This window comes from Chenopodium quinoa, unplaced genomic scaffold (assembly GCF_001683475.1).
Source record: "Chenopodium quinoa cultivar QQ74 unplaced genomic scaffold, ASM168347v1, whole genome shotgun sequence".
Classification (NCBI taxonomy): domain Eukaryota; kingdom Viridiplantae; phylum Streptophyta; class Magnoliopsida; order Caryophyllales; family Amaranthaceae; genus Chenopodium; species Chenopodium quinoa.
Window position 1 is genome coordinate 290346 of NW_018742461.1, and position 11493 is coordinate 301838.

The following is an 11493-nucleotide window of genomic DNA, read 5'->3' on the forward strand; positions in this document are numbered from 1 at the left end:
AGTGATTTTTCAACTCAGTTCCATCCAACTGCCGAAGTCGGTATGTCCCTGGCTGAAGCTCATCATAAATTTCATAAGGTCCTTCCCATGTAGCTGAGAGTTTCCCATGGATTCGGCCTTTCTGAACTGCAGCAGCATTCCGAAGGACAAGGTCTCCAATTTTGAGAGACCTTGCATGGACCCTTCGGTTATAAAATTTGCTGATTCTCTGCTTATAGGCGGCCATTCTATCTCGGGCTGAGTCTCTTACTTCGTCGAGGAAATCAAGAGATTCCCTCATCAGTCGCTCATTCTCAGCCGAGAAGTGGTGCACTCGAAGGCTCTCAGAGCCAATTTCCACTGGAAGGACGGCTTCGGCACCATACACCAGTTCAAAAGGTGAGTGGCCCGTTGCCTCTTTTTCAGTTGTCCGAAGGGACCAAAGGGTTCCAGGGAGCTCCTCTAGCCATTTGGACTTTTGATCTTCCACCCTCTTCTTGAGGGCATTTAAGATCTGTTTATTTGCAGCTTCGGCTTGTCCGTTACTTTGCGGGTGGCATACCGCTGAATATGCCAGTCTGATGCCGAACTGATCTGTATACCGCTTCAGCGGTAAGTTATCAAATTGCCTCCCATGATCGAAGACAAATACTCTCGGGATGCCAAAGCGAGTGATGATATTCTGCCAGATAAATTTTTTGACAGTTTGCTCTGTAATGTTCGAGGCTGCTTCGGCCTCGATCCATTTACTGAAGTAGTCGACACCAACTATCAGCCATTTTTTCTGGTACACAGCCTCTGGAAATGGTCCCAATATATCCAGTCCCCATTGGGCAAACGGGAGTGGATTAAGGATCGGCTGAAGATCCCTTGCTGGCTGATGGATAACTGGAGCATATTTTTGACATTTTTCGCATTTCCGAACCAGCTCCTTAGCATCTGCGATCATGGTGGGCCAGTAATATCCAGCCCTCAATGCCTTGTGGGCTAAGGTTCTTCCCCCAATGTGGTTCCCACAGATGCCGAGGTGAATCTCCCGTAGGATATAATCTGCATCTGTTGGTCCCACGCATTTCAGCAATGGGGCTGAGAAGGACTTTTTCAGAAGTTCCCCCCTGAAGACAATGAACCTAGAACTGGTTCTCTTCATCTTGGAGGCCAAAGCTTTATCCTCAGGAGTTTCTCCCCGAAGCTTGAAAGCTAGGATGGGGTCCATCCAACTAGGCTCTGGGTCAGCGCAGCACACTTCAGGTGCTTCGTCGACACTTCTCTCTCGACGCACTTCTACATATACAGATCTGTTCAGCTCGGTAAAAGATGAACTAGCAAGTTTGGAGAGTGCATCGGCTTGAGTATTCTGACCCCTTGGGATCAGCTGAACCTCAAAAGTTTTCAGCTCTGCAATGACTGATTTGATCTTGGCAAGATAAGCTATCATGGAGGGCTCTTTGGCCTCGTAGCTGCCACTGATCTGATATGCAACTAGCTGAGAGTCTGTTTTTAAGCAGACATGATCGGCTTCCAAGGAGATGCACAATTTTAGGCCAGCGATTGCTGCCTCATATTCGGCTTCATTGTTCGAGGCCTTAAAAGAAAACTTTAGTGCATACTCAAAGGATTTGCCTTCGGGAGAAGTTATCACTACTCCTGCCCCCGAACCGTTTTCGGTGGAAGACCCATCCGTAAACACGGTCCAGACTTTCTTTTCACTGTCTAGCGCTTCTTGGTATGAGCATTTGGCCAAGAAATCCGCTAGGGCTTGAGCCTTAATGGCAGCCCTCGGACGGTAGCTGATGCTGAATTCGGTGAGCTCAAAAGCCCACTTGGCTAGCCTACCGGATTTTTCAACCTTGCCGAGAACTTTTTCCAACGGCTGATCAGTTAAGACCACTATCTGATGGCAATCAAAATAGGGCCTCAGCTTCCGAGCAGCTACTACTACCGCGAAAGCAACTTTCTCGAGTAGAGGGTAGCGAGTCTCGGCATCCGTCAGTGTATGACTGACGAAGTAGATCGGTTGCTGACTCTTACTCTCTTCCCTCAGCAATACTGCGCTGATGGTGGCCGGGCTAACGGCCACATATAGGTATAAAGTTTCTCCTTCAGCTGGGCTAGCCAGCGTTGGGAGTCGAGCCAGATGCTCCCGAAGCTGTTGAAAGGCGTCTTTTTGCTCTTCCTCCCAAACAAGCTCTTTTGTTTTCGGGAGTTTCAGGGCTTTGAAGAAAGGTAACCCCTTATCCGAAGCTCTGGAAATGAACCTCGAGAGGGCTGCCATTCTTCCGGTGAGCCGCTGAACATCCCGCTTCGTTTTCGGCTCAGGAAGGTCGAGCGCCGCTTTGACTTTAGAGGGATTGGCATCAATCCCCCTTTTGCTGACCATGAACCCCAGGAATTTCCCTGACTTCACGCCGAAGACACACTTCTTCGGATTCAGCTTCATTTGATGCTTTCTCAAGGTGGCGAAAGTTTCAGCCAGGTCCTTTACATGGTCCTCTAGTTTTTTGCTTTTGACGATTGAATCGTCAACATAGACTTCCATGTTTCGGCCCTTTTGATCGGCGAAAACTTGATCCACCAGCCTTTGATAGGTTGCCCCCGCATTTTTCAATCCGAAGGGCATCATTTTGTAATTGTACACCCCAGCGTTCGTGACGAATGCTGTCTTGGCTCGATCGTCGGGGTGCATAAAGATCTGATGATACCCCGAGAATGCGTCCATGAAGCTAAGCAAGGCATGGCCACTTGTCGAATCGACTAGCTGATCGATTCTCGGCAAGGGATAGAAATCCTTTGGACAAGCCTTATTTAGGTCCGTGAAGTCAACGCACATCCTCCAGGTACCATTGGGCTTCTGAACCATCACCACATTTGCCAGCCATTCTGGATATTGGCAAGGTTCAATGAATCCTGCCTCCAATAATTTTTTGACCTCGGCTGCGATGTCTCGGTTCTTATTGGCGGAGTAATTCCGCTTCTTTTGCTTAACTGGTCGACACGTTGGGTCAACATTAAGCTTATGGGAGATGAGGTCTGAACTTATCCCGGGCATATCAGCTGCCGAGAAAGCAAACACATCTCTGTTATCCCGAAGGAGCTGAATAAGTTCGCTACGGGTGTTCGGATCAAGGTCCATCCCGATTGTTACACATTTCTCAGCATCTCCTTCGGCCAACTCAACTGTTTTAGTCTGTTGGTCCATGTCCATTGCCGATGGACTGGACTCTTCAGAATCTGGTCTGCTGCCAATGTCAGCAGGTGTCCCAGTCTTTGTGTTCTTCGGCTGGCTCTCTGAGTCTTGCGGCTCAGCTGAAGAGCTAGCCTTTTCCCTTTCGGGCCCTTTTTCTCTGGGCACGGATCCTTGGGCCGAAGCACTTAGGCCTTTCGGCTTTTTTGTGCTTGGCTCTCTTTCTTTTTCTTTCTCCTCCTCATCCTTGTCGTCATCTGGGCGACTACTGGATGGCTTGAGGTAGTTGCACCTTCGGGCGTCCTTTTGGTTGCCCTGTATCCTTTCGGGGAAGCCGGCGTCTGAGACGTAAATCATCAGCTGATGATAAGTTGAGACGACCCCTTGGATCTCGTGAATTATGGGTCTCCCCAAAATCACGTTGTACACTGAAGGAGCGTCGATGACCAAAAATTCAATCATGACGTTCCGGGCTGCCTCATCGCAACCGATGGTGACAGGAAGTGTCACCTTCCCATCTGGATAAGTTGAAGCCCCATTGAACCCGGATACCGGATAGGGTACCGGCGTATGGTGCTTGGGCTTCAGCTTAATTTGATTGTAGGCCTTTCGGAACAGAATGTTTGCTCCACTGCCACCGTCAACAAGGACCTTACTGACGTCGTGGTTGGCCACCGTGGCGATGATCACCAACGGATCCTCGTGAGGGAACGTAATCCCCCGGCAGTCGGCGGCTGTGAACGTCATGTTCGGCACCGGCGACTGGGGAGATTGAATGTCAGCGTTGTTCACCTGGTGAGTCAAAGCTCTAAGGTGGCGCTTGTGCTCCCTCCGAGAGTATATTCCTCCCGAGATAACATTGATCGGAGGGAATTTCCCCTCCGGCTTTTTACTGTTTTTCCGGGGGAAATCAAGGTCCTGCCGAGGGTCCTTTGCTGACCTCTCGGATTCTTTTTTCTCGCGGTGATCCGCGATGTATTTTTTCAAGTATCCCTTCCGGACCATGTCCTCTATCTGGTCCTTTAGTTGGATACACTCCTCAGTGTTGTGGCCCGAAGACTCGTGGAACTCACACCACTGATTTTTATTTTTTCGCTGATACCACTCTGGGAGTGGTCTCGGCTTTCGGTAACTCTGCTCCTCCTTCGTCACACTGTAAATTTTGGCGCGTGGAAGAGAGAGCGGAGTGTAGGACTCGTATCTGCCTGTGTATGAGGCAAATCTTTCCTTCTTTGGGTCGTTGGCCAAAGATTGCTCCGGGGCCTTTGACTTTCCCTTTGCCTTATGGCCTTGGCCTTCAGACAAGGGTATTTGCCTCTGTTTCCCTCCCCCGGATTGAGGTTGGGTTTTCGCTTTGTTCCATTCTTCGGCTCGGATAAACTTATCCGAAGCACTAAGAGCTTCCTCCAAAGTCTGCGGGGTATGCATGACCATGAAGTCTAGGAACTTTCCTGGCTGAAGGCCATTCTGCATTGCGAAAACGGCTAGCCCCTGGTCTAGCTGGGAGACGCTTGATGACTCGTTACTGAAACGGGTCAGGTAGTCTCGGAGGCTTTCGGTTTCCCCCTGTTGCAGACTCATGAGCTCTGCGGTAGTCTTCTCTCGGCGGTTGGCCGTGGAAAACTTGCTCCTGAACTTGGAGGACAGATCATCCCACCCTGTTATGGAGCCTTGCCTTACTCCCTTGGAGATCCACGCTTGCGCGACCCCCTTGAGAGTGGTTGGGAAATATTTGCACCAAGTCGCCTCGGATCTGGGGCAAAGATGCATATGAGTCTCATACGAGGCCACGTGGTCCTTCGGATCCGTGGTCCCGTCATATGTGATGTGCGAAGGGATTTTAACCGTGGGTACGCGCTCTTCCAGTATCCATTGCTCGAATGGTGAACTAGCGGGTAGCATAACAGCCTTGCCCTTGTTCCTGGCCGAAGGGACCGCGCTCCGCCCTCTTAGAGAGGTAGGAGTGGTTTTCGTCCCTGGCTGGGAAGTCTGGGCCTCGGCTGCAGGGAACGAGAGGCGACTACGCACGCTCGGTTCCTGGCCGCCGAGTCGGTCAAGGACGCTTCTGCGAACAGTCTCAGGTTCTCGGTGAGTAGATTCTGGCCGAGAAGCTGAGCTGCTGCTCTTATGCGCTTCTGGTCTTGAGGATGAGGATCCTTTTAAAAATTGAGGGTTCTTTTTCCTCTGTTTTTCATTTTTCCAAGAATCCTCCTCCCACTCTTCCAGTTCCCGAAAGGAAGGAAGCTTCCCACCATCATGGTCTAACTTCCTCCGCTGATGCCGGGTATGCGGAGGAGTTCGATCACGAGGTGGTGGCATATTTTGTGCCCTCATCGCCTCCATGAGTACTGCCAGCGCTCTTGCCACCTCTTCCGAACTGGGCCCCGTCAAAGGGGTCCTCGGCCGAGTGTGGGAATGAGGCCGCGCAGCCGATGGTTGGCTTTGGGACACTGAATATGTCCTATGATCGGACTGACCCCTGCTAGACCGAGAGTGGCCCGGCTTATATTGAGAGTCATGAATTACGGGAGATAGGGAATCCTCCTTGTATGATCCTCCCTCCAAGCCGGCACCCTTGGGAGAGTTCCGGTCCGGCGAGGGCGATGGTGTAGGGGTTTTAGGCTTTTCGCCCGCTCCTTGACGGAGGCTTTTGCTCTTGCGGTTCTTAGCCATTGCTGCTAAGATAATTGCAAGATGATCTTGGTTAGGAATTTGGCTTAAAGATTTTTGAAAGTCTTCCCCACAGACGGCGCCAAATTGTTTCGGGTGAAAACAATGGGACCTTGCCGAAGGTCCGCTGAAATGGAGAAGACTGGATTCGGTCCAAGTTATGTTGGGCCGAAGGTTTCCTGCACAGTAAACACACGTAAACTAGCCTCGGGGGTGTTGCCGAGGAAGGCCCCTCCGATGCTAAAGTCAGTACAATGTGTAAGAAGAAGACACTATGCAAGAGAGTTTGTAGCTTGAGGCTTTTATGGAATATATCAGAATATGAATGAACTCAGAATATGAATATGAATGTGAATGTGAATGTCAATATGAATCCCCTTTTGAATGAGACAATATGACAGCTTTTATACCTCATCATATATGGAGAGGTTGGGCCTTAGCCCAATTGGCTTGCTTTGTGGGCTGACCTTTGACTTTTGCACAATTGGAGAGTTGAACCTTGACCTTGGGCTTTTAATTGGATCATTTAGTGCTTAGGCCCAATTTGGACTAAATTGGACCCAAACACGGAGTATGAAACTACGAGAGTGATGAGATTAAATTAGGCCCTTCTTAATCGAGGTTCAAAGTATTTTACAGTCGATTAAAAGAGCTATCACAAATTTCCGTTACGATATGGTGGGCAGTGGATCTGCCGGAGTCATCATCAGGCATGACTAAAAACCATGCAGGCTTTATCCAAACAGATTTCACATCTTGAACGATTTCTTCTGATCAGACTATCGTTGCAACATTATAAAAATTGGCACATATCTTTTGAAAAAAAAAAGAAAAAAAAAACGTAATAGATTTGTTATTAATATCTAAAGGATGTTAATCTTATAGGAAGCTATATAACATCATTTATGGGAGCTGGTGGTGTTGGGGTCTAATTTACTGAGGAGCGAAATATCCTGCTCAAAATGCATGCATTATACAAATATAACTATATATTTGGTTTAAAAAAAAAAATAACTATATTTAAATGTGAAGGAAACAAGTCCCACATCGAATAAATATAAACAAACAAGAAATAACATAGTATAAATATTTGTACCTCTACCTCGAGAGATTTACGCAGCCACGCAGTGAGCACAGAGCGAACTATTCTTTCGCCTTTTACTAAAGAATACCGTGTGCTCGCTGCATTTAGTGGCATACGTTTATTTTTGGAGGGAGTTCCAGTAGGAACTTTCCGTTAAATCTAGTTCAATTCAGTTTGATTAAAGTTGGAATAATAAGCTCTTTTTGTTTGCCTATTTGACTTTCAATGGTCTCTATGAAGTACTTTAAAATGTATCTATACCGACTTTTCATGGTTGTTAAGAAGCATTTCAATATCTATATTTATATGCATTCCCTCTGTTTTAATGTATAGTTCCTGTTTATGTTTTTTCACGGTATTTAAGAAATGGGAGGAGAAAGTGGATGAAATACATTAAAAGTGGAAAAAAACTAGACAAAAGTACAAAGTAAGTGGATAATTCAAGGGAAAAAAAAGTGAAAAGTACAATCATAAACAAAAGTTAGAGAGAGAAAATAGAAAAAAGTACAAAGCAGTGGATAATATAAGGGTAAATTAGGAAGTTCAATGAATAAAGTTAAAAAAAATGAGGGTATAATGGTCTTTACATATTATCCAAAAATAGAAACAGGAACAACATTTTGGATTTCCAAAATAGGAAAGCAAAAACTTTAATATGGGACGGAGGGAGTATAAATTATAAAAATGTGATAAAATATACCATGAGTCAAATATGTTACTGATTAATGAGAATTATAGTCAAAGTTTTTGAAGTTTGACCCAATTATTTTAATGGGGCAATAAAATAAGGACAGAGTGAGTACTAGTATTTGACATGGTCAAAGGATATTACCAATTTTATAAACAAACTTGGTGATAATTTAGAATGGACAAAATATATTGTTTCATATTACAAGCTCTATATTGGCTTTTTGATTAATCTGACTTACATTGCTTACTTTTATACAAAAACCTCAATCCTAATAATGTGTAAAATATTGTTGGAAGTTTCAATTTATATTCAAAATACTAGTATATTTATTTATTCTACAATGCTGTAATTGACATGTACGTAGTACACAAATTAATAGTCAGTTGTATTTGACAGATTCAAAACGTCAAATTTATTGTGAAATTGAGGTAATATTCGATAACATTTTATCAAAAAATATAATAATTTGGTTTTGGTGTAATGGATGAAGGATAAATAGTGAACTATATATTCTAAAAATAGTGAACTTGTTGAAGAATAGGCCTCTCAAGTATCACCATATATAAGTGTCTCACGTTGGTTGAATAAGAGAGAGTTAATCACTTTATAAGACTAAGGGGTCATTCCTCCTATAGCCATATGATTTTGGGATTGAACCTCCTTTGAACTTGTGAAATAGACTCTCTCTCTTAGTTTGCGGGTGCAGTCCACATCCGTATTTAACATGGTATCAGAGTCAGACCCACGGTATGGGACCCTAAATGGCTATAAAGTTCATTGGGCCAAGAGTAGGTCCATGTGAGGGGGAGTGAAGAAGCACTCTAGCTCGAAAAATCACATGATACAAAGTTGCAAAGACCTTACATGTGAGGGGGAATGTTTGAAGAATAGACCTCTCAAGTATCACCACATGTAAATGTCCCACGTTGGTTGAAGAAGAGAGAGTTAATGACTTTATAAGGCTAAGGGGCTACTCCTTTTATTGCCATATGGTTTTGGGATGGAACCTTTTTTGGACTTGTGAAGTGGACTCTCTCTCTTAATTTGCGGGTGTGGCTTACACCCGTATTTAACAGAACTATATATATGCTAAAAATGCATTAAATACAAACATTTTAAAACGGATCAAGTGAAAAATGTGATTTTTTTAATGCGGGTTAACCATAAGGGCAATATAAGACAAATGACAGTCGAGAAATTTGAATTTATGGCCTATTATACCCAAACCATCGGTCTAACCACTAGACCAATATGGTGATTATGGTTAGACCAATATGGTGATTATTGTGACATAGAGGTAGTATTTAAATGTCTATATTTTACAATTTTAAGTTGATAATAAAAAATTAAAGATCTATACGCATATAAAGCGTTCTTTATCAAATATGCACCTCACGTGTCACTCCTCTCCACCACACGTCATCCAATGAATAATACTTTTTTTTTTTTTTTGGAAAGAAAGATAGAGCAGTATCATTAAGCTGACAAATCCAACATGGCCAAAGTTACATAGCTTTGAGGGAAAGACCCAAAGCGAATAAACTCCGAGTTTCCCTCTGTATCTCCCCTCGCCACTAAACGAGCTAAAGCATTACAACATCTCTTAGCGAGGGAAAAAATGCAACAATCAAACCAAGCTCTATCTAATAGAATATCATCATAAACTCTAAACATAGGAGCCAAACCGGCTATACCGTGAGACGATAATACCTTGACAACATTCAAGGCATCGGTTTCGACCCACAAACTAGAGAAACCAAATCTCCTCGCCAACCTCAAAGCAAACCGTACTGCTTGCGCCTCTAGGCACTCCGTATTGGAAGGAAAGACACACTTTGTTGCAGTCATGACAATGTTCCCTTCTGCATTCCGAAAGACAGCACCCAAACCTGCCTTACCACCAGTCGAAATACGGGCATCCACATTCGCCTTAATCATCCCGTGAGGAGGGTAAGACCAACTACTGGCACTTCCTCCAGCAGTTCTGTGAGGTGGGCAGCAGACCTTGGCTGAGTATACCATGTGTTCAGCAACCCAATTACAATAATTAGCAGCCAACATTACCGCATTGGGATGGGCATTTTCAAATATGTGCAGATTTCTGCATCTCCAACATGCCCATATAAGAGCAGCGATTTTCAGCATTTCACTCTTACTAACCTTATCACGCAACCACCACCTCCAACGAGCAAGGAAAGAGTCAGTTGGAGCTTCAGCAAGCAGGTCAACAAAATCACTGTATCTCCAAATCTCCTTTGCATACTTACAGTCAAAGAAAGCATGCATTATAGTTTCAACATCACCTCCACATATTTGACATGCTGAATCATAAATAATATGCCTTTGAACAAGACGATCACCCACAACCATATTACCCCTGATAGCGTTCCATAAGAAGTGCTGTACCTTAGGAGGGGTTGCCATCCGCCACACTGATCTCCAGTCATCCGAGGACAGCACCATGCTAGCACCGCCCTTAGCTGCAACCAATACCCAGCCTTCACATAATATATCCCTGATCTTGTTCCAGTCCACACTGATCTCCAATGAATAATACTAAGTATGTATTATATGAGTCAATTGAAAAAAAAAAAGGCTTATAGCTAGATTTGAATTTAAAACCATTTACCTGAAGAAAAAAAAAAAAAAAAAGGAATTTAAACCCATTTAGAAATTAACAAGAAGACTTACCATCTTCTTTGAAAAAAAAGAAGACTCGCCACCTTCTTTCATAAAATAGAAGACTTACCATCTCTGTTCTCTATTAGACGTGCTTATTTAATCATTTTAGCTTAGAGTAGATGGGCTTTTTTTATAAAAAAATAAAAACAAAATTATTAAATGTTGTTTGTTAAGTTCTAAAAGATAATTACTAGAATACAAACAATTTTATCAAATAAAGCCGATTAAAATAAATAAAGATATTTAAAATAATTATGTACATGAGGCATTGCTTGTGCAGTTGAGCTAAACACTAGTTAATGATTAAATGTAGGCAAAATGTTGAATGATAATTCTACTTTGTAAACTTATTTCATGATTATAACTTAATTCATCCTTCAAAGTAAAATTATAATTCGGGAAACTCTTATGTTTCTATATTAAATAAACATTTGACATAAGGATTCCACTATTGTGGACGTGCCGGAGTGGTTATCGGGCATGACTAGAAATCATGTGGGCTTTGCCCGCGCAGGTTCGAATCCTGCCGTCCACGTTTTTTTTTCCTTCCCAAAAAAAATAGTTTCGAGCTTTTTTATTTTTGTAACTTCTCTTATAGCATTAAAACTATAAGTTCATAGCTCTATTCTTAATCAGCTCTTGCCTATATACTATATCTTGATTTATATAAACTACTAAACTATTCGACGGTCGATTCTACAAGCTGTTAAGAAGGATAATCAGAAAGTTGAGAAAAACTCAAAATCATATTACAAAGAAGCAAATATAGGAAAAAGCTTAGCTTGATAAATTTTGCTTTGAGAGCCGAGTAAAAATTGGATTTTGGTTGTATTGCTTGTATTTTTATTACATTTCGCAGCGAATTTTGTGGCTTATCATTGCAAATTTAGGCATCCATCAAATCCAACTGAAGCAAATTCAAACTTGATTGTGAAGGGTGCACATTAATATTAAAAAATCGTATAAAATACTAAAGCTTTTACTTTCATTTACAAACTTAGCTTAATTTTCCAAGACTTTTACGGTGTGTTTGGATTGAAGGAATGGAGGGAAAGGAAGGGAAAAAATGGAGAGATGGAGTATCTTTCATTTGGATAACAACTGAGGAAGGAAGGGAATTGGAGGGGAGAGAAATGGAGGGATTAAATTGTAGGAAATTGATCCCTCCATCAATGGAGAGATTTGGAAGGAATGCTCACCATT

The 11493-nt window shown here is 43.3% G+C and overlaps 1 non-coding gene across 1 annotated transcript; it reads left to right on the top strand.

The window, feature by feature from the left end:
* Window positions 1-10743: 10743 nt before the first annotated feature.
* Window positions 10744-10825, top strand: TRNAS-AGA. Its single transcript has one exon. It is a non-coding gene; the product is annotated as a tRNA-Ser (tRNA).
* The last annotated feature ends 668 nt before the right edge of the window (window positions 10826-11493 follow it).